Genomic DNA, 21,650 nt, shown 5'->3' on the forward strand with positions numbered 1-21,650 from the left:
GTCTTAGAAGCCAAAAAAAGTAGAGGCAGAAATCTAGAGAAATAAGGAAGCACTGTAATGGCAGAACACTGCCAATCCCTGGTGTCACTAAGCTTTGATTTTGATATGTACATAGGACATGAGATGGCCAAGTTATGGAGTCTTTTTAATTTAAATAATTAAACAAATAACTCTATATTAGTTTTAGGTGTACAAGATGATGATTCGATATTTGTATATATTGCAAAATGAGCACCACCATAAGTCTAGTTAACACCTATCACCATACATAGTTACAAAATTTTGTTTTTTCTTGTGATGGGAACTTTTAAGATCTACTCTCTTAGTCTTATAAAAAGAACCTTGTACAAAGCTAAGTGTCAAAAGGGAACCATCAGCAAAGTGGTTAAAGTGTAAAGGGAAGAATAAAACAAAAACAAAAGGTGTTGGCGGATGAGGGAGGAGGGAGCGGCACAGAAATTCCTGTATCAACATCAGAACTGAGTAAAGAGAGGGGAGAAATTCCCACAAGAATGTGTAACCACAAGTCAGACCTCATGCATGTTTGTGGTCCACTTCATAATACCTGGGTGATGTAGAAAACCTCAAGCAAAGGAATTATTTTTAATTGGTACTGGGTCGGCATGCCTCCAGGCAATTGAAAATACAACTGCAATTTTTTTCTGGGGGTAAGTGACTTCAACCTAACCTTCAAAGAAGTTTGACAAATAAAGGTCTATTGAAAATGAGATTATAATTAAAAAAACAAATAAATGAACAGGAAAACAAAGCATCGTGGGTGGGAGCCAGCAGAAACACAAGACAGCAAAATCAGATCATCCAAAAGTTTAGATGGTAGAACTGACAGATTCAGAGGACAAAATTTTTAATAGGTGCCTGGGAATATGTTGGGCTAGGTTATTCAGATCAGTCCCGTTACTGAAAACCGCAACAAATTCTGGCTAAAAGAAAGAAAAATATGAAAAGCGTCAAAAGCGCTGAAAACAGGGCAAAACTTAAAGAAAGTGAGAACCAGAGAGACCCCGAAATTGCTTCTGCCTTGGGTGCATTTTCCATCCCAGACAAACTTGAACTTTGGGTTTTGACAGCCTTCTGGGGTAAAAGGGGCAGAAATCAAAGCCTGGGAGCCCCCAAGTTGGAAAGTCTAACAGGAGGGTCTCTTTACACTGGGCTAGACCTGCAAAGGGTTACAACCCAGGATTAGGGCGAAACAGAAGTAAACTCACATCTCTCTCCACCCAGGAGACTCTGAGAAAATTTTCCTTGTCTAACAGAACAAGAAGAGAGGGGAATAGCGAAAAGTATAACACAGCCTAGCCTTTACACGGATTTGCAGCTCAAAATCATGTTACCTCTAGCCCTTAATGTAGTTCAAAGAGCTCCCGGGCTAGTAGTGCCCCTAGGTCAGCGGTCCCCAACATTTTTGGCATCAGGGACTGGTTTTGTGAGAGACAGTTTTCCACAGATGGAGCAGGGGTGGGGTGCTGAGAGGGTGCAGGGCTCGCTCAGGCAGTGATGCGAGCAAGGGGGAGCGCCAGATGAAGCTTCGCTGGCCTGCCCACCGCTGCTCCCCTCCTGCTGTGAGGCCCTGTTCCTAACAGGCCTCGGGACAGCTACTGGTCCATGGCCCCGGGGTTAGGGACCCCTGCCCTAGACAACTAGGAGAAGGAAATACACGTCCTCTCTGAAATACTGGTCCTTCCTTTAAGGCCTTAAGGAAATCCTGCAAATGAATCCTTAAGGGAAATGAGTGTATTTGTTTCCCATTGCTGCTGTGACAAGTGACCACAAAGTTGGTGGCTTAAAACAACACAAATTTATTGTCTTACAGTTCTGGAGGTCAGGAGTTCACAGTGGGTCTCACTGTACTAAAATCAAGGTGTCAGCAGGGCTGCATTTCTTCTAGCTGGAGGCTCTAGAGATGACATTTGAAGATTATATACCATAAATGAGAATCAGCAGAAAAGACAGATGAAACATACATTCATACATATATACATCATAAACCAGTTAGATTAATCACAGGAATATAGGGTTGGTTTAACATTAGAAAAATTCATTAATGCAATTCACATTTTAAGAGATTAAAAGAGGGACTTCCCTGGAGGCACAGTGGTTAAGAATCCGCCTGCCAATGCAGGGGACACGGGTTCCATCCCTGGTCCAGGAAGATCCCACATGCCACAAAGCAACTGAGCCCATGCAGCACAACTACTGAGCCCACACGCTGCAACTACTGAAGCCCGCGCTCCTAGAGCCTGTGCTCCGCAACAAGAGAAGCCACCGCAATGAGAAGCCCGTGCACTGCAACGAAGAGTAAAAAAAGAGAGATTAAAAGAGAAAAACTATATGACTGTTTCAGTGGATGCAAAACAAATGCATTTGATGTGATTCAATATCACAACTAAATAAAAACAATATTAGATTCCAATGGCTGCCATAACAAATTACCATGAATGTGGTGGCTTAAAGCAATAATTCTCTCACAGTTCTGAAGGCTAGAAATAAGAAATCTAAATGTGAGCAGGGTCAGGCTCCCCTCAGAGGCTCTAGGGGAGAGTCAGTTCTTGCCTCTCACAGCTTCTCCTAATGTTTTTTTGTGTTTTTTTAAACATCTTTATTGGAGTATAATTGCTTTACAATGGTGTGTTAGTTTCTGCTTTATAACAAGTGAATCAGTTATACATATACATATGTCCCCATATGTCTTCCCTCTTGCACCTCCCTCCCTCCCACCCTCCCTATCCCACCCCTCTAGGTGGTCACAAAGCACCGAGCTGATCTCCCTGTGCTCTGCGGCTGCTTCCCACTAGCTATCAGTTTTACATTTGGTAGTGTATATATGTCAATGCTACTCTCTCACTTTGTCCCAGCTTACCCTTCTCCCTCCCCGTGTCCTCAAGTCCATTCTCCAGTAGGTCTACATCTTTATTCCCATCCTGCCCCTAAGTACTTCATGACCATTTTTTCTTTTTTTAAGATTCCCTATATATGCATTAGCATACAGTATTTGTTTTTCTCTTTCTGACTTACTTCACTCTGTATGATGTTTTCTGACCGATGGTGACATCACTCTGATCTCTGCCTCTATCCACACCTGGACCTCTCCTCTGTGTCTGTCTGTATAAAATCTCTCTCTGCCTCTCTCTTCTAAGGGTACATATGATTGCATTTAGGGCCAACCCTGATAATTCAAGATAAAGTCCTCTCAAGATCCTTAACTTAATCACATCATTTGCCATATAAATTAATTTTCACTCTTGCTGTGTAATGTGATATTCACAGGGTCCAGAGATTAGGAAGTAAATATAACTTGGGGGGAGGGGACATTCTTCCAGCATACCGCAAAACAAACCACAAACGAATTGTAAAAGACAGCTTCCTTAACTTGTATTTTAATCAGGATCTTAAAAAAATAGCTACAGCTAATATCAAACATTCCTTTTAAAACCAGGAATAAGAATGGATGTCCATTATTACCAGTTGTATTCTACATTATCCCAGAAACCCAAACCAATGCAGCAAGACAAAGAAATAAAAATTCTAAGAACTGAAAAGAAAAACACACAAAATATTATTTTAACACAACTATCTGAATATAAAGCTTTAAAAACATCTACAGACAAGTTATAGAATTATTAATAGTTTAAGAAAATTGCATTTCTTTTTTTTATTTTGGCCTCCCCGCACAGCTGGTGGGATTTTTGTTCCCCGATCAGGGACTGAATCCAGGCCTTCAGCAGTGAGAGTGCAGAGTCCTAACCACTGGGCCGCCAGGGAATCCCTGACAATTGCATTTCTATATGCCCATACATGGAAGTTATATTAGTAACTGTAATTGATTACAGAAATATTTACCAAGTAAAATAGCAACCAAAATATTGGGCTGGCCAAAAATTTCGTTTGGGTTTTCTGTACGATCTTATGGACAAACCTGAGCGAACATTTTGGCCAACCCTAGTAGAGGGCGTTGTGCTTCCTCCTATGATGGAATACTGGTACTGCACTGGCCTTTTATAGTAACAACTAGAGAATGTACAAAACATAAGCAACAATTGTTTTCAGACATTGGGCACTAGACAGAGAAGGATAATAAAAACGGTATCCCAGCAACACGTCTACTTTCTTCCTGGTGGCTCTTTCTGGACCACAGGTGGGGAGGAGGAACCCAAACAGAGCATGAGAGTCTTACTGAGTTGAGGAGACAGAGATCAGATTTTGGACAGGTGGCTGGAATTTGGAGGACAGGATGCTAGAGTGGAGAGAGCTATGTGGAGAAAGGGCTCCAGGGACTTCCCTGGTGGTCCAGTGACTAAGACTCCAAGCTCCCAGTGCAGGGGGTCTGGGTTCGATTCCTGGTCAGGTAACTAGATCCTGCATGCTGCAATGAAGATCCTGCACGTGGCAACTAAGACCCGGCACAGCTAAATAAATAATTTTTAAATATATCTATCCTAAAGAAAGGGCTCCAGAAATCATCATAGAGGTCACCTTGAGTTCTGGCTGACTACAAAGCAGCACATGCCTAGAGAAAATTCTACGAGGTCAGGCAAAGAAAAGCACTTGGGAGCCCAAAGCTGAACAATTCCCAGAACTAGGAGATACTGAGTTCTCATCAGCCGGAGTGGAGAAATCCTCACTGAACACCTGGGAAGAACTACAGGCACACACACACAATGATGGTGTGTATCAAAGCAACACAGGAACCAACTGAAAGAGCTCCCAGTGCCAAAGCAGAAACAATTTGAACAAAATAAAATATTACTGAATTATAATCCAAGCAAGAATGATAACCTCATTCATGGCGTGAAGGCAATATTGTTAAGATGTCAGTTTTTCTCAAAATGTTTTAAATGTTCAGTGCAATTTTTTAAAAAGCAGGTTTTCCCCCCCTTAGAAATAGACAAGCTGATTCCAAATATATGAGGATGAAAAGGATTTAGAATACCTAAGACAATTTTAAAGAAAATTGGAAGGACTTCTACTATGTGATCTAAAATACTATTATAAAGCTATAGCTTCAAGACAATGTCGTGTGGTGGTGGAGTGTGAATCAACCTACGTATCAACAGAGAAGACTAGAAAATCCAGAAATATACACATATGTGTATACATTCCCACACATATATAGTTTATTCATTTTCAAAAACGTACCAAGGTAATTCATAGTCTTTCTAATAAACGGCAATGGAAAAAAGGGGATGCTAATGGGAAAAAAAGGTGTCTCAATGTTTGCATCACACCATAGATGAAAATTAGGAGGAGAAGGGGCAGTACATGAGGGAAGATGGGGTCGGCAGGAACTGGGAAGACTTTTTCATGGAGATCACAACCACGGCTACTTCTGATTACTTCTCCAGTTTTACCATTTCCTCTGATTCCTCTGTTCATAATTTCAGTTCCTTGAATGAGATATTCTGTGGTTTGATTCTAGACATTGCCATGCTATTTCATTTTACTGGAACACTTTCTACACAATCACATCTCATCTTTACTTGGGTAACTCCTATTCATTTCACCTTTTATTTTCCTTTTGATTAATCGGTAAATACATGCAATATTTATAATATATGAAAGATATAAAAATTTTTGAAAGAACACCTGTATAGCCCTCACTGAAAGGGATTTCTAAAACCAACACTAGCTTTGATATTAGCTAGGAGGACTCATAGTCTCGGAATCAGGTCATATTCACAGTATGATTTATTACAGTGAATGGATACAAAACAAAATCAGCACAGGGAAAAGGCACAAGGAAATCAGGTGCAAGCTTCTAAGAGTCCTCTCCCAGGGGAGTCAAGTAGGATGGGTTTAACTCTTCCAGCAATGAGTCGTGACAACATGTGTAAAGTGTTGCCTATTAGAGAAGCTCATTAGGGACTCAGTGCCAAGGGTTTTCGCTGGGAACTGCACATGCAGCTCCCTCTGCCTGGCATGTACCAAAATTCAAGACTTCTGGATGGAAAGCAGGTGTTTGGCATAAACCATATTGTGAGCCACTCTTATCAGGCAATGGTGGGAACCCTCCCAAGATGAAATCTAAGCTCCCAGACGCTAGCCAAGGTCTAAACTTACAAGCAGGTCTTTCTAAGGATAGCATCTCAGGCCTGCTACTTATTCTGGTACCCACTTCCTGTTTATACCCATCCCAAATCCCAAACACTTCCCCTCCACCCACCAAGTAACCACCATATTAATGAATATTTACTGTGACCTTGCTTTTCTTCCTACAGATTTATTTTATATGTATGTATACCTACACAATTTATTTTTGGTTTTGCAATGTTTTGAACTTCATCTAAGTAGAATAATGTACCTTTCAATTTTTCATTTATATAATGCTCGTGATGTTCATCCATGTTAATATCTGCATTTCCTAGTGTGTGTGTGTGTATGTATACACACATACTTTATTGTTTAAACTTAATTATATGTATGTATGTGTTGTGTGTGTACACATACACATTTGTTGGAGACAAAATATAATCTTCATCTCAATAAAGCATTATCTTTAAATTTGCTCATTGATACATTATTTATTTTAATAACTTTACTGGTTTCTTTTTTTTAATTTTAATTAATTAATTAGTTTACTTTTGGCTACGTTGGGTCTTTGTTGCTGCACGCGGCATTTCTCTGGTTCTGGTGAGCGGGGCTACTCTTCGATGCAGTGTGTGGGCTTCTCATTGCAGTGGCTCATCTTTGGAGCACGGGCTTTAGCACGTGGGCTTCAGTAGTTGTGGCTCGTAGGCTCTAGAGGGCAGGTTCAGTAGTTGTGGCGCACGGGTTTAGTTGCTCCATGGCATGTGGGATCTTCCCGGACCAGGACTCGAATCTGTGTCCCCTGTATTGGCAGGCGGATTCTTAACCACTGCGCCATCAGGGAAGTCCTGATACATTATTTATGTTAGTGAAAACAACTCAAATTTCAATAGAATAATGAATAATTAAGTTATACGGCAGGAGATAATTTAAAGATAATACCGTACTGAGTTGAGGATTATATTCTATCTTCAACAAACTTGTGTAGAGAATCCATTATGTTCTAGGAAGGCATGAGCACAGATGTAGATGTAGATGTCTGTTCATGTGTCAAGTCCATAGTTTTTTATTACCATAGGTTCATATTATTTTAATATCTGATAATATCAGTTTTCTTAATTGTCTTATTTTTCCAAATTTCTTGACAATTCCAATTCATCTAATTTCTTATTTGGAATTTAGAAGCATAGTACATAGTACAAAAACCAACAAAATTATCTTCTGGGATTCTCATTAAATTTACATTTTGCTCTGGATTTGACTCTTATTTTTTCCCAAATGGTTACTGAATTTTCTCCAACTCATTTATTGAAAAGATTATGTTTTTCTCAAAGGTTTGCGATACAACCTTTCTTTTATGTTAAATTCCCACATGTTGTTCTACTCTATCGGTTTTGTCTATTAATATTTCTCTATAACACTATTCTGATATTCTAGGCTTTTATGATATATTTTATTATATGGTATGGTTGGTTCCATCTTATTGCTCCTCTGTTTAAAAGATTTCTTATCTTATTTCTTGATTCTTTTCATATATGAAACTAAAATCCATTTGCCTATTCTCATACATAGACTTAGATACTTTTACTGGAATCCTACTAAATTTACGAATAAATTAGAAAGAACTGTCATCTTTTTGAAATTGAGTCTTCTGTGGAGAGATAGACAATAATCAAAATAAGCAAGCTAAATATATGAAATATTTTTTGATGATAAGCGCTAAATAAAGCAGGGAAGGAGACTGGAGGTGGGGCTGGAGGTTGCTATTTTAAATAGGAGAGACTCACCAATATTTCAGTATAGACTCTCATGAAGTGAGGGAGACTGTTCATGTTCTAGACCTAGGGAATGGCAAGTTCAAAGGCTCTCAAGAATTGGCTTTGGCTAAGAGCACAAACAGCTCACCCATAGTAACGGGAGGCCAGGCAGAGGGTCCCACCGAGATGCAGTTCAGTGGGTAGATGCGGTGGTAGGCTGGGGTAGACAGTCTCCTGTTTTCTTAGTGAAATAGGAAGTTGCACAGAGTGAGGATCTGGAAGGCAGTGTTAGGAGGAGAAGGGGACGGTGGTGTTAATAGCAGGCAGCACGAAGGGCCCATTCAAGAATAGTGACTGTGGATTCACAGTGAGGACTGTCAACATGGCTGTGCATCGTTCTCTAGCCACAGTCAGCCACGTGGGTAAAGGCTCGGAGGACGCAAGAGCTGGACTTACTCAGGGTTGTGATTTAACCAAGCAGGAATCACAAGGCAAGAGAAGGGCAAGGAAGCTGAGGATGAAGTGTTTGAGGATAAAAACAGTGGCTGTGGAATTGCCGCTGGATAAGGGGAGAAGTGAGGGCAGGAGGGGGCAAGGGACTGTGACCTTTCTTGGGTCTTTTAAACTAGCACATCAAAATTACTTTGTAAAATTTATTGTAAAACTAGCTTTTTAGAGATTATTCTTCAAACTAGAAATCTGTGAAGAGATCACCTCATTATTTTAATTAATTAAAGAACGTAATTATTAGTATTCTTACAAAGCTGAACATTTTTCTATCCCCGAAAGTTATCATATAACCAAGAATGTAACAATAGTTAAAGACTCTGTTATTAAACTTCAACATCAATCATAAAAGAAATTTCACCCTTGTAGCATTCAAATAATTATCCATAATCTATGGTACCAAATACAGGCATGGAATGAATAATTAAAATTCATAGAAAATGGGAAAGATTTCGATAACAGTTAAGTGTTCCATTGGATGCTTAAGCCTTTCCAATTTTTGATACAACAGAATAGCAAATCTGATTAACCACCATTTTATATTTTCTTTCTTCCCTGGCAAGGGATCTGAGAAGTAAAATGGTAGGCTATAGGACAAATCCTAGGCCTTGCTGAAAACAAGGCCATGATTTATAAATTACTGATTAACTGTCCAGAAACAGCTAAGTTGACTTTTTTCATTTCTAACTCAATAAAGCATCAAACCTATATTTCCTTCCCCCTCACTCGTTTTTCATAAAATCTCAGCGTGGAAAAGAATGCAAGCATACACCAGTGCTTAGCTCCTATGTGGATTTTTGACAAGGGGTCATACAGTTTCTGCTGTTGTGGTGCCAGTGATGGGCAAGTCCAATTTACTATCCAATTGACTTCAGTTCTGTTTGCTATAAAGTTCTATCTCAAACTGAGCCTAAATATGTTGCCATAGTACTTTCACCCACTTATCTCGGGCCTGTCCCAAAGTCACACTATGTAGATTTGATTCCTGTCCCACAATATAATCTTTCAAAGAACATTTTAAAAAACTGTAATTTTTTTTTTTTTTTGCGGTACGCGGGCCTCTCACTGTTGTGGCCTCTCCCGTTGCGGAGCACAGGCTCCGGACGCGCAGGCTCAGTGGCCATGGCTCACGGGCCCAGCTGCTCCGCGGCATGTGGGATCCTCCCGGACCGGGGCACGAACCCGTGTCCCCTGCATCGGCAGGCGGATTCTTAACCACTGCGCCACCAGGGAAGCCCAAAAAAACTGTCATGTTTTTTACTCAACATAAACAGCTATACTTTTTTCCCACTTCTTTTAGTCATTCTTCATATGATCTTCTACCAGCCAAACCCATGTCTTCAGATCAGCTCCAGAGTACTGTTTTACAATTCAAACACTATAAATAAGGACAGCCCAACTCAGAGAGGATCTGATCTATGAAGGCCTCTATTATACTTCTCTTTGGATAACTTAAAATTCCATTTGCTATTTTTAGAATCTATATCACATCGCATTTCTTGCTCTTAAGCTGTACTCCTGTGTGGTTGGTTTCCTGGGCCAAGTTCCAGCCATTACATTTGTCTACATTAAACTTTATACTCCTAGATTAAGCCCATCAACCTACTACCTTTTCAACCTACTACCTTTTTGACTGTGATTCTGTCAAATCCAGTAGCCTTCTAGTTTTAACTCATCTAAAGATTTAATCAGTATACTCTCAATGTCATTATATCTATAGCCATAAAAAAAAGTCTGATTACTAAGGAGTCTGTTCTTCAGTTTTTTGTTTGTTTGTTTGCGTTTTTACATCTTTATTGGAATATAATTGCTTTACAATGGTGTGTTAGTTTCTGCTTTATAACAAAGTGAATCAGTTATACATATACATATGTTCCCATATCTCTTCCCTCTTGCGTCTCCCTCCCACCCTCCCTATCCCACCCCTCCAGGCGGTCACAAAGCACCGAGCTGATCTCCCTGTGCTATGCGGCTGCTTCCCACTAGCTAACTACCTTACGTTTGGTAGTGTGTATATGTCCATGCCTCTCTCGCTTTGTCACAGCTTACCTTTCCCCCTCCCCATATCCTCAAGTCCATTCTCTAGTAGGTCTGTGTCTTTATTCCTGTCTTACCCCTAGGTTCTTCATGACATTTTCCCCCCTTAAATTCCATATATATATGTGTTAGCATACGGTATTTGTCTTTCTCTTTCTGACTTACTTCACTCTGTATGACAGACTCTAGGTCTATCCACCTCATTACAAATAGCTCAATTTTGTTTCTTTTTATGGCTGAGTAATATTCCATTGTATATATGTGCCACATCTTCTTTATCCATTCATCTGATGATGGACACTTAGGTTGTTTCCATCTCCGGGCTATTGTAAATAGAGCTGTAATGAACATTTTGGTACATGACTCTTTTTGAATTACGGTTTTCTCAGGGTATATGCCCAGTAGTGGGATTGCTGGGTCATATGGTAGTTCTATTTGTAGTTTTTTAAGGAACCTCCATACTGTTCTCCACAGTGGCTGTATCAATTTACATTCCCACCAACAGTGCAAGAGGGTACCCTTTTCTCCACACCCTCTCCAGCATTTATTGTTTCTAGATTTTTTGATGATGGCCATTCTGACTGCTGTGAGATGATATCTCATTGTAGTTTTGATTTGCATTTCTCTAATGATTAATGAAGTTGAGCATTCTTTCATGTGTTTGTTGGCAGTCTGTATATCTTCTTTGGAGAAATGTCTATTTAGGTCTTGTGCCCATTTTTGGATTGGGTTGTTTGGTTTTTTGTTATTGAGCTGCATGAGCTGCTTATAAATTTTGGAGATTAATCTTTTGTCAGTTGCTTCATTTGCAAATATTTTCTCCCATTCTGAGTGTTGTCTTTTGGTCTTGTTTACGGTTTCCTTTGCTGTGCAAAAGCTTTGAAGTTTCATTAGGTCCCATTTGTTTATTTTTGTTTTTATTTCCATTTCTCTGGGAGGTGGGTCAAAAAGGATCTTGCTGTGATTTATGTCATAGAGTGTTCTGCCTATGTTTTCGTCTAAGAGTTTGATAGTTTCTGGCCTTACATTTAGGTCTTTAATCCACTTTGAGCTTATTTTTGTGTATGCTGTTAGGGAGTGATCTAATCTCATACTTTTACATGTACCTCTCCAGTTTTCCCAGCACCACTTATTGAAGAGGCTGTCCTTTCTCCACTGTACATTCCTGTCTCCTTTATCAAAGATAAGGTGACCATATGTACGTGGGTTTATCTCTGGGCTTTCTATCCTGTTCCATTGATCTATCTTTCTGTTTTGGTGCCAGTACCATACTGTCTTGATTACTGTAGCTTTGTAGTATAGCCTGAAGTCAGGGAGCCTGATTCCTCCAGCTCCGTTTTTCGTTCTCAAGATTGCTTTGGCTCTTTGGGGTCTTTTGTGTTTCCATACAAATCGTGAAATTTTTTGTTCTAGTTCTGTGAAAAATACCAGTGGTAGTTTGATAGGGATTGCATTGAATCTGTAGATTGCTTTGGGTAGTAGAGTCATTTTCACAATGTTGATTCTTCCAATCCAAGAACATGGTATATCTCTCCATCTATTTGTATCATCTTTAATTTCTTTCATCAGTGTCTTATAATTTTCTGCATACAGGTCTTTTGTCTCGTTAGGTAGGTTTATTCCTAGATATTTTATTCTTTTTGTTGCAGTGGTAAATGGGAGTGTTTTCTTGATTTCACTTTCAGATTTGTCATCATTAGTGTATAGGAATGCCAGAGATTTCTGTGCATTAATTTTGTAACCTGCTACTTTACCAGATTCATTGATTAGCTCTAGTAGTTTTCTGGTAGCATCTTTAGGATTCTCTATGTATAGTATCATGTCATCTGCAAACAGTAACAGCTTTACTTCTTCTTTTCCGATTTGGATTCCTTTTATTTCCTTTTCTTCTCTGATTGCTGTGGCTAAAACTTCCAAAACTATGTTGAATAAGAGTGGTGAAAGTGGGCAACCTTGTCTTGTTCCTGATCTTAGTGGAAATGCTTTCAGTTTTTCACCACTGAGGATGAAGTTGGCTGTGGGTTTGTCATATATGGCCTTTATTATGTTGAGGAAAGTTCCCTCTATGCCTACTTTCTGCAGGGTATTTATCATAAATGGGTGTTGAATTTTGTCGAAAGCTTTCTCTGCATCTATTGAGATGATCATATGGTTTTTCTCCTTCAATTTGTTAATATGGTTTATCACATTGATTGTTTTGCATATATTGAAGAATCCTTGCATTCCTGGAATAAACCCCACTTGATCATGATGTATGATCCTTTTAATGTGCTGTTGGATTCTGTTTGCTAGTATTTTGTTGAGGATTTTTGCATCTATGTTCATCAGTGATATTAGCCTGTAGTTTTCTTTCTTTGTGACATCCTTGTCTGGTTTTCGTATTGAGGTGATGGTGGCCTCGTAGAATGAGTTTGGGAGTGTTCCTCCCTCTCCTATATTTTGGAAGAGTTTGAGAAGGATAGGTGTTAGCTCTTCTCTAAATGTTTGATAGAATTCGCCTATGAAGACATCTGGTCCTGGGCTTTTGTTTGTTGGAAGATTTTTAATCACAGTTTCAATTTCAGTGCTTGTGATTGGTCTGTTCATATTTTCTGTTTCTTCCTGATTCAGTCTTGGCAGCCTGTGCATTTCTAAGAATTTGTCCATTTCTTCCAGGTTGTCCATTTTATTGGCATAGAGTTGCTTGCAGTAATCTCTCATGATCTTTTGTATTTCTGCAGTGTCAGTTGTTACTTCTCCTTTTTCATTTCTAATTCTATTGATTGGAGTCTTCTCCCTCTTTTTCTTGATGAGTCTGGTTTATCAATTTTGTTTATGTTCTCAAAGAACCAGCTTTTAGTTTTATTGATCTTTGCTATCGTTTCCTTCATTTCTTTTTCATTTATTTCTGATCTGATTTTTATGATTTCTTTCCTTCTGCTAACTTTGGGGGTTTTTGTTCTTCTTTCTCTAATTGCTTTAGGTGCAACGTTAGGTTGTTTATTCGAGATGCTTCCTGTTTCTTAAGGTAGGATTGTATTGCTATAAACTTCCCTCTTAGAACTGCTTTGGCTGCATCCCATAGATTTTGGGTCGTGTCTCCATTGTCATTTGTTTCTAGGTATTAATTTGCCTCTTTGATTTCTTCAGTATCACTTCGTTATTAAGTAGTGTATTGTTTAGCCTCCATGTGTTTCTATTTTTTACAGATTTTTCCTGTAATGGATATCTAGTCTCATAGCATTGTGGTCGGAAAAGATACTTAATACGATTTCAATTTCCTTAAATTTACCAACGCTTGACTTGTGACCTAAGATATGATCTATCCTGGAGAATGTTCCATGAGCACTTGAGAAAAATGTGTATTCTGTTGTTTTTGGATGGAGTGTCCTATAAATATCAATTAAGTCCATCTTGTTTAATGTATCATTTAAAGCTTGTGTTTCCTTATTTATTTTCATTTTGGATGCTCTGTCCATTGGTGAAAGTGGGGTGTTAAAGTTCCCTACTATGAATGTGTTACTGTCCATTTCCCCTTTTATGGCTGTTAGTATTTGCCTTATGTATTGACGTACTCCTATGTTGGGTGCATAAATATTTACAATTGTTATATCTTCTTCTTGGATCGATCCCTTGATCATTATGTAGTGTCCTTCTTTGTCTTTTCTAATAGTCTTTATTTTAAAGTCTATTTTGTCTGATATGAGAATTGCTACTCCAGCTTTCTTTTGATTTCCATTTGCATGAAATATCTTTTTCCATCCCCTTACTTTCAGTCTCTATGTGTCCCTAGGTCTGAAGTGGGTCTCTTGTAGACAGCAAATATATGGGTCTTGTTTTTGTATCCATTCAGCCAATGTGTCTTTTGGTGGGAGCATTTAGTCCATTTACATTTAAGGTAATTATTGATATGTATGTTCCTATTCCCATTTTCTTAATTGTTTTGGGTTTGTTGTTGTAGGTCTTTTCCTTCTCTTGTGTTTCTTGCCTAGAGAAGTTCCTTTAGCAGTTGTTGTAAAGCTGGTTTGGTGGTGCTGAACTCTCTCAGCTTTTGCTTGTCTGTAAAGGTTTTAATTTCTCCATCAAATCTGAATGAGATCCTTGCTGGGTAGAGTAATCTTGGTTGCAGGTTTTTCTCCTTCATCACTTTAAATATCTCCTGCCAGTCTCTTCTGGCTTGCAGAGTTTCTGCTGAAAGATCAGCTGTTAACCTTATGGGGATTCCCTTGTGTGTTATTTATTGTTTTTCTCTTGCTGCTTTTAATATGTTTTCTTTGTATTTAATTTTTGACAGTTTGATTAATATGTGTCTTGGCGTATTTCTCCTTGGATTTATCCTGTATGGGACTCTCTGTGCTTCCTGGACTTGGTAAACTATTTCCTTTCCCATATTAGGGAAGTTTTCAACTATAATCTCTTCAAATATTTTCTCAGTCCCTTTCTTTTTCTCTTCTTCTTCTGGAACCCCTATAATTCGAATGTTGGTGCGTTTAATGTTGTCCTAGAGGTCTCTGAGATTGTCTTCAGTTCTTTTCATTCTTTTTTCTTTATTCTGCTCTGCAGTAGTTATTTTCACTATTTTATCTTCCAGGTCACTTATCCGTTCTCCTGCCTCAGTTATTCTGCTATTGATCCCATCTAGAGTATTTTTAATTTCATTTATTGTGTTGTTCATCATTGTTTGTTTCATCTTTAGTTCTTCTAGGTCCTTGTTAAATGTTTCTTGCATTTTGTCCATTCTATTTCCAAGATTTTGGATCATCTTTACTATCATTATTCTGAGTTCTTTTCCAGGTAGACTGCCTATTTCCTCTTCATTTGTTAGGTCTGGTGGGTTTTTATCTTGCTCCTTCATCTGCTGTGGGGTTTTTTGTCTTCTCATTTTGCTTATCTTACTGTGTTTGGGGTCTCCTTTTTGCAGGCTGCAGGTACGTAGTTCCCGTTGTTCTTGGTGGCTGTCCCCAGTGGCTAAGGTTGGTTCAGTGGGTTGTGTAGGCTTCCTGGTGGAGGGGACTAGTGCCTGTGTTCTGGTGGATGAGGCTGGATCTTGTCTTTCTGGTGGGCAGGTCCACATCTGGTGGTGTGTTTTGGGTTATCTGTGGAATTACTATGATTTTAGGCAGCCTCTCTGCTAATGTGTGGGGTGTGTTCCTGTCTTGCTAGTTGTTTGGCATAGAATGTCCAGCACTGTAGCTTGCTGGTTGTTGAGTGAAGCTGGGTTCTGGTTTTGAGATGGAGGTCTCTGAGAGATTTTTGCCATTTGATATTATGTGGAGCTGGGAGGTCTCTTGTGGACCAGTGTCCTGAACTTGGCTCTCCCACCTCAGAGGCACAGCACTGACTCCTGACTGCCGCACCAAGAGCCTTTCATCCACACGGCTCAGAATAAAAGGCAGAAAAAGTAGAAAGAATTAGTAGAAGAAGAAAGAAAAAAGGGGGGGGGGGGGGGGGGAGGGAGGGAGGAAGGAAGGAAGGAGGGAAGGAAGAAAAAAAGAAAGAAAGAAGATAAAGTAAAATAAAGATAAAATATAATAAAGTTATTAAAATAAAAAAACAATTATTAAAACAAAACAAAACAAAAAAACGGACGGATAGAACCCTAGGACAAACGGTGGAAGCAAAGCTATACAGACAAAATCTCACACAGAAGCATACACATACACACTCACAAAAAGAGGAAAAGGGGAAAAAATCATAAATCTTGCTGTCAAAGTCCACCTCCCCAATTTGGGATGATTCGTTGTCTATTCATGTATTCCACAGATGCAGGGTACATCAAGTTGATTGTGGAGCTTTAATCCGCTGCTTCTGAGGCTGCTGGAAGAGATTTCCCTTTCTCTTCTATGTTCTCACAGCTCCCAGGGGCTCAGCTTTGGATTTGGCCCCGCCTCTGCGTGTAGGTCGCCGGAGGGCGTCTGTTCTTCACTCAGACAGGACAGGGTTAAACGAGCCGCTGATTCGGGCGCTCTGGCTCACTCAGGCCCGGGGGGGAGGGAGGGGCATGGAGTGCGGGGCGGGCCTGCGGCCGCAGCGCCGGCGTGACGTTGCACCAGCCTGAGGCGCGCCGTGCGTTCTCCCGGGGAAGCTGTCCCTGGATCCCGGGACCCTGGCAATGGTGGGCTGCACAGGCTCCCCGGGAGAGGGGTGTGGATAGTGACCTGTGCTCGCACACAGGCTTCTTGGTGGCGGCAGCAGCAGCCTTAGTGTCTCCCGCCCGTCTCTGGGGTCCACGCTTTAAGCCGCGGCTCGCACCCGTCTCTGGAGCTCCTTCAGGCAGCGCCCTTAATCCCCTCTCCTCGCGCACCAGGAAACAAAGAGGGAAGAAAAAGTCTCTTGCCTCTTCGGCAGCTCCAGACTTTCCCACACTCCCTCCCGGCCAGCCGTGGTGCACCGACCCTCTGCAGGCTGTGTTCACGCCGCCAACCCCAGTCCTTTCCCTGCGCTCCGACCGAAGCCCGAGCCTCAGCTCCCAGCCCCGCCTGCCCCGGCGGGTCAGCAGACAAGCGTCTCGAGGTGAGTGCCGGTCGGCCCTGATCCTCTGTGCGGGAATCTCTCCGCTTTGCCCTCCGCACCCCTGTTGCTATGCTCTCCTCCGTGGCTCCGAAGCTTCCCCCCTCCGCCACCCGCAGTCTCCGCCCGCGAAGGGGCTTCCTAGTGTGTGGAGACCTTTCCTCCTTCACAGCTCCCTCCCACTGGTGCAGGTCCCGTCCCTATGATTTTGTCTCTGTTTATCCTTTTTTCTTTTGCCCTACCCAGGTACGTGGGGGGTTTCTTGCCTTTTGGGAGGTCTGAGGTCTTCTGCCAGCGTTCAGTAGGTGTTCTGTAGGCATTGTTCCACGTGTAGATGTGTTTCTGGTGTATCTGTTGGGGAGGAAGGTGATCTCCGCGTCTTTCTGTTCCGCCATCTTCCCGGAAGCTCTGTTTTTCAGTTTTAAAGCACTTTCCCAGCTTGACATCAAAGGTCACTGTTTCAGTCTTCTCTGATTACTTCATTGAGTACAAATCCACCCATGTTATGTCATCTTGTATACAAAAGCATCGTGCAATTCTTGACATTCCCTCTAAATCCTGTAGTATTTATTTCATAAATCATCTATAAGTACAACTCCATCGTGGGTATCATAGCTTTAAGCCTACAGTTAAAGACCACACTTTTATGATTTAAATACAGCATCACAAAAATGTTTTAGAGGTCTCTGGCTCTAATGGACTGAACACAAATATTTGTCTTGTGTTCCTTCTGAAACTCCACTAATATTATGCTCTGGAATTATAGAAAGTTATGTGAACACCGGAAGAGGGAAGTTAATGAGGGGATTTATCCACAGATAAGAAATTTCAAACAAATCTGGAAGACAAAGTGGGACAGAAGTGTGTTAATAGGTGAGATGGAGCTCCAACTGCAGTTCAGTGAGATAGCAGCGTAGTTAAGAGACCAGCCAGAATCTGGAGATCAGAGAGTCGGAATGCAGACTCGGGCTGAGTATACGGAGGAGCTGTGCTAATTTAATCCCAACTTTCCTGCCTCACCCACCAGAGGCTGCATCAGAGAAGAGAAAAAGTTCTGATTTCTAAGGAAATTAAACAGTTTGAAGGCCTATGTTTTCTAAGGCGAGTACTGGGTTTGACTCCCTAATGATGAAACACTGCATCTGCACTAAATGTCCCTCCAACATATAACAACTTCCCATCTGGGGAAAGAGGTTTATCAGGAGGCAGTAAAAGTAGAAACTCATACCAACTACATGAAATAATCCATCACATCTTTTATTCTTAAATATAAAGGAACTAACAAGGTTCAACAGATATATCAGGGAAGAAGAACAATGTGAAAGAGCTAGACCAAGATACACAAGAAAAAAATAATCCCAGAAGAAATAGATAATTCAAGAAACAAAAGAGGGCTTGAAATAAAATAATTAGCCTCAAGAAAATATTATATACATAAAACAAAATAAAATCCTTTGAAAAAGTAACAGTATAAAAAACAGCTACAATAATAATGCAAATGTGACAATAAAAATATTTCAATAGAACTAGAAGATAAAGTTGAAAAATATCCCATGTTACCTTTCAAGGTTTAATGTGCATAAGAATCACCTGGGGATCTTATTAGTAGAGTCTTGTTCAGTAGTTTTGAGGTGAGGCCTGAAGTTCTATATTTCTAACAAGCTCCCAGGTGAGGCCAGCGCTGCTGGGCCGTGGACACACTATGAGTAGAAAGCCCATAGATATAGAAGTTAAAAACAAGAGAGTTCAAAATTACAAAACAAGAAAGAGGAGTGAAAGACAATCTAGGAGAGCCAACATATGCAACTAGAGTCGCAAGAAGAGAAAATGGATAAAATATGTCAAAGAAACCACAGAAGAAAACTTCTGGAATTGGAAAGTGATTCAAGTCTTCAGATTAAAGGGGCTCATTGAGTAGGGTTGAGTAGGATGAATTTTAAAAAGACCCACTTCTTGACACATTCATATGCAATTTCAGAACACATGAAAATAAATAAATATAAATATCCTAAGAACTTCCAGAGAGTAAAAAGTTAGGACAACTACAGAGGAGTTTGGAAGAGACAGATATAGAACTTCTCTTAGATGGATTGGATGCTGGCAGGCAGCGCCTTCGAAATTCTGAGTGTAAAACTGGGGACGTGAATTTTTAGATCCTGTTGCTCTTGATCACTCAAGTTAGGGCAAAACATTAACGTAACCAAGATGTGATAGACACCAAAGGTTGACTGACCCGTTTCCATTCCCAACATCCTTCTCCCCTGCCTGCCTCTCCAACAGAGGCTGGTAAATCCCAGTGCTTGTTTATAAACTTTGTGCAGCTACAAGTGGCCATTAGACACCAGTCTGGTCAGTGAGATGTAGGCAAAAGTATGCTGAAGGTATTTCTGGGGAATTTTGGTCCAAGTTTCACATATGCTCCAAAAGAACTTTGGTTGGTTGGTTGCTTATACAGCTATTTATGTGAATTTATTAATAATGTTACTTAAAGAATCTATATTTTCAATTACTGTTAGTATGCTTTATCATTAAATTTCTGAGAGGGTCTGTTAAAATCTCCAGCTACATTTATCAATTTATCAATCTCCCCCTGTAATTCTAACAGTTATTGCTATAAATCTTTTAAGGCATTAGAAATTGTTTCTTGAGCCCTTTTGGCTCTCTGAGTAGCACCATAGCAGTCGGCAAGAACAAGCACCTTATGAAAGGTGACAAAAGGAAGCCAAGAAGAAAGTGGTTGACTCATATTCTAAGAAAGATTGGTATGATGTGAAAGCACCAGCTATGTTCAATGTAAGAAATACTGGGAAAACACTAGTCATGAGAACTCAAGGAACCAAAATTGCATCTGATGGCCTCAAGGTCGTGTTTTTGAAGTGAGCCTTGCTGATCTGCAGAATGATAAAGGTGCATTTAGAAAATTCAAGCTAATTACTGAGGATGTTCAGGAAAAAAACTGCCTAACTAATTTCCATGGCAAGTTTGAATGGGAAAACTCACGGATCTACATGGTGAAGGTAGTAGTTCTGGAAAAGTTACTGGGGATGAGACAGGTGCTAAAGTTGAACAGGCTGATGGATATGAGCCACCAGTCCAAGAATCTGTTTAAAATTCAGGCTTTTAATGGTGACAGATAAAAGATATTACTTGTGATTAAAAAAAAAAAAGAAATTGTTTCTTGGAATTTCCCTTAGGAGTTCCCAGAGGTTAGGACTCAGCGCTTTCACTGCTTGGGGGCCAGGTTTGATCCTTGGTGGGGGAACTAAGATCCCGCAAGCCGTGGGGTGCTGCCAAAAAGAAAAGAAATATATCTTGATTATATTGTTAGTCTTAATGCTCCATTTTCCTTTAGAGCTGAGCTTGCAGCCTGAGTTGTTTGCTGTCACTTCCGGAACTGGGAGGTTGGCCTATACCATGAGAGTCTCTTTATGGCCTAAGAGAGAACATTTTATAAATATTCCAAAGATACTTAAAATTTGCTGATGTAGGGTACTTGCTCTTTTAAATTCATCTATAATACTTTTTTCAGGTCTCTGACCATTGATCACTAATTTTTTTCAAAAGCAGTCGTTAATCAATACTTCTGTAATGGTCAAGGTCAATAGTGAGACAGAATCTTTTGAAATCTTTTTATTTTTGGCAAGCAGTTTTAGAGTAAGTTGTTCAATCTTCACTCCCCTCTTCCTCCTTTTCTTCTTGTCTAATATAATCTTAAATTAATTCATATACATTTAATAATAAAATAATTAATAACAATAATAAAATAAAAAGTACTTTTAATATCCGCTAATCTCATTTTGAGAGTAATCTTTAATATTTGTTTTGTTTTATAATAAACTTAAGGTCTATATTTTTGCATATTTTAACTTGTTTCAGTTCTCACCACTCATTATTGCACCCTGAGGTCTGCCTTGTCTGGGCACGAAGCAAAAAAGAACTTTAAATCCTACTAAAATATGAGGAAAGGTAGTGACTGCAGGCTAAGATCAAAGGGATTTGGCATAGCTTTGTGTGTTTCATATGTATTCTGCTTTGACCCCAATTAAGGAAGAACAAAATTAGGAGCTTCCGGGCTTCCCTGGTGGCGCAGTGGTTGAGAGTCCACCTGCCGATGCAGGGGACACGGGTTCGTGCCCCGGTCCGGGAAGATCCCACATGCCGCGGAGCGGCTGGGCCCGTGAACCATGGCCGCTGAGCCTGCGCGTCCGGAGCCTGTGCTCCGCAACTGGAGAGGCCACAGCAGTGAGAGGCCCACGTACCGCAAAAAAAAAAAAAAAAAAATTAGGAGCTTCCCCTCACCAACCCTTGGGTATTTTTATACCCTTACCACTGAAGATGAGATGAGAGTTCACTGGCTACAGCGCTAATTTTATTTGTGATCTCTGGTAAAGTATTCCAAGTGATTTGGACTGTAGAGGCTATAATTTCTGATCCAACATAGCTGAAAATCTTGGGGGGAGGAAAGTTCTTGAATCCCAAATTAGGGTCCATGTCATGATTTTTATTGTCTTGGTGCTGAAGAACCATTGACGTGTTCCCTTTCCATTTAATTAAAAATTTAAAAATCCTACACTGTAAAATAGATATTGGAAAACCCAGTACAATCCTGACATTTCTCATGCTGACTTCAGTGTTTTAACAACATAAAGATTTCAAAAACAATTCTCATGTAATGGGATCCTGTTTTCAGAGCACCTTAACCACAAACATAGTGGGCTTATTGGGTTAATGAACTCAGGTTACATTTCCCCCAAAAAACTCACTGGGCCAGAGTGGCAAAACTCAAATGCCTGTAGGGGCCAAGTGGTAAAGCAAAAT

This window comes from Aethalodelphis obliquidens, unplaced genomic scaffold, assembly GCF_003676395.1.
Source record: "Aethalodelphis obliquidens isolate GAN/ISIS:26980383/991018 unplaced genomic scaffold, ASM367639v1 scaffold3, whole genome shotgun sequence".
In the NCBI taxonomy this organism is placed as follows: domain Eukaryota; kingdom Metazoa; phylum Chordata; class Mammalia; order Artiodactyla; family Delphinidae; genus Aethalodelphis; species Aethalodelphis obliquidens.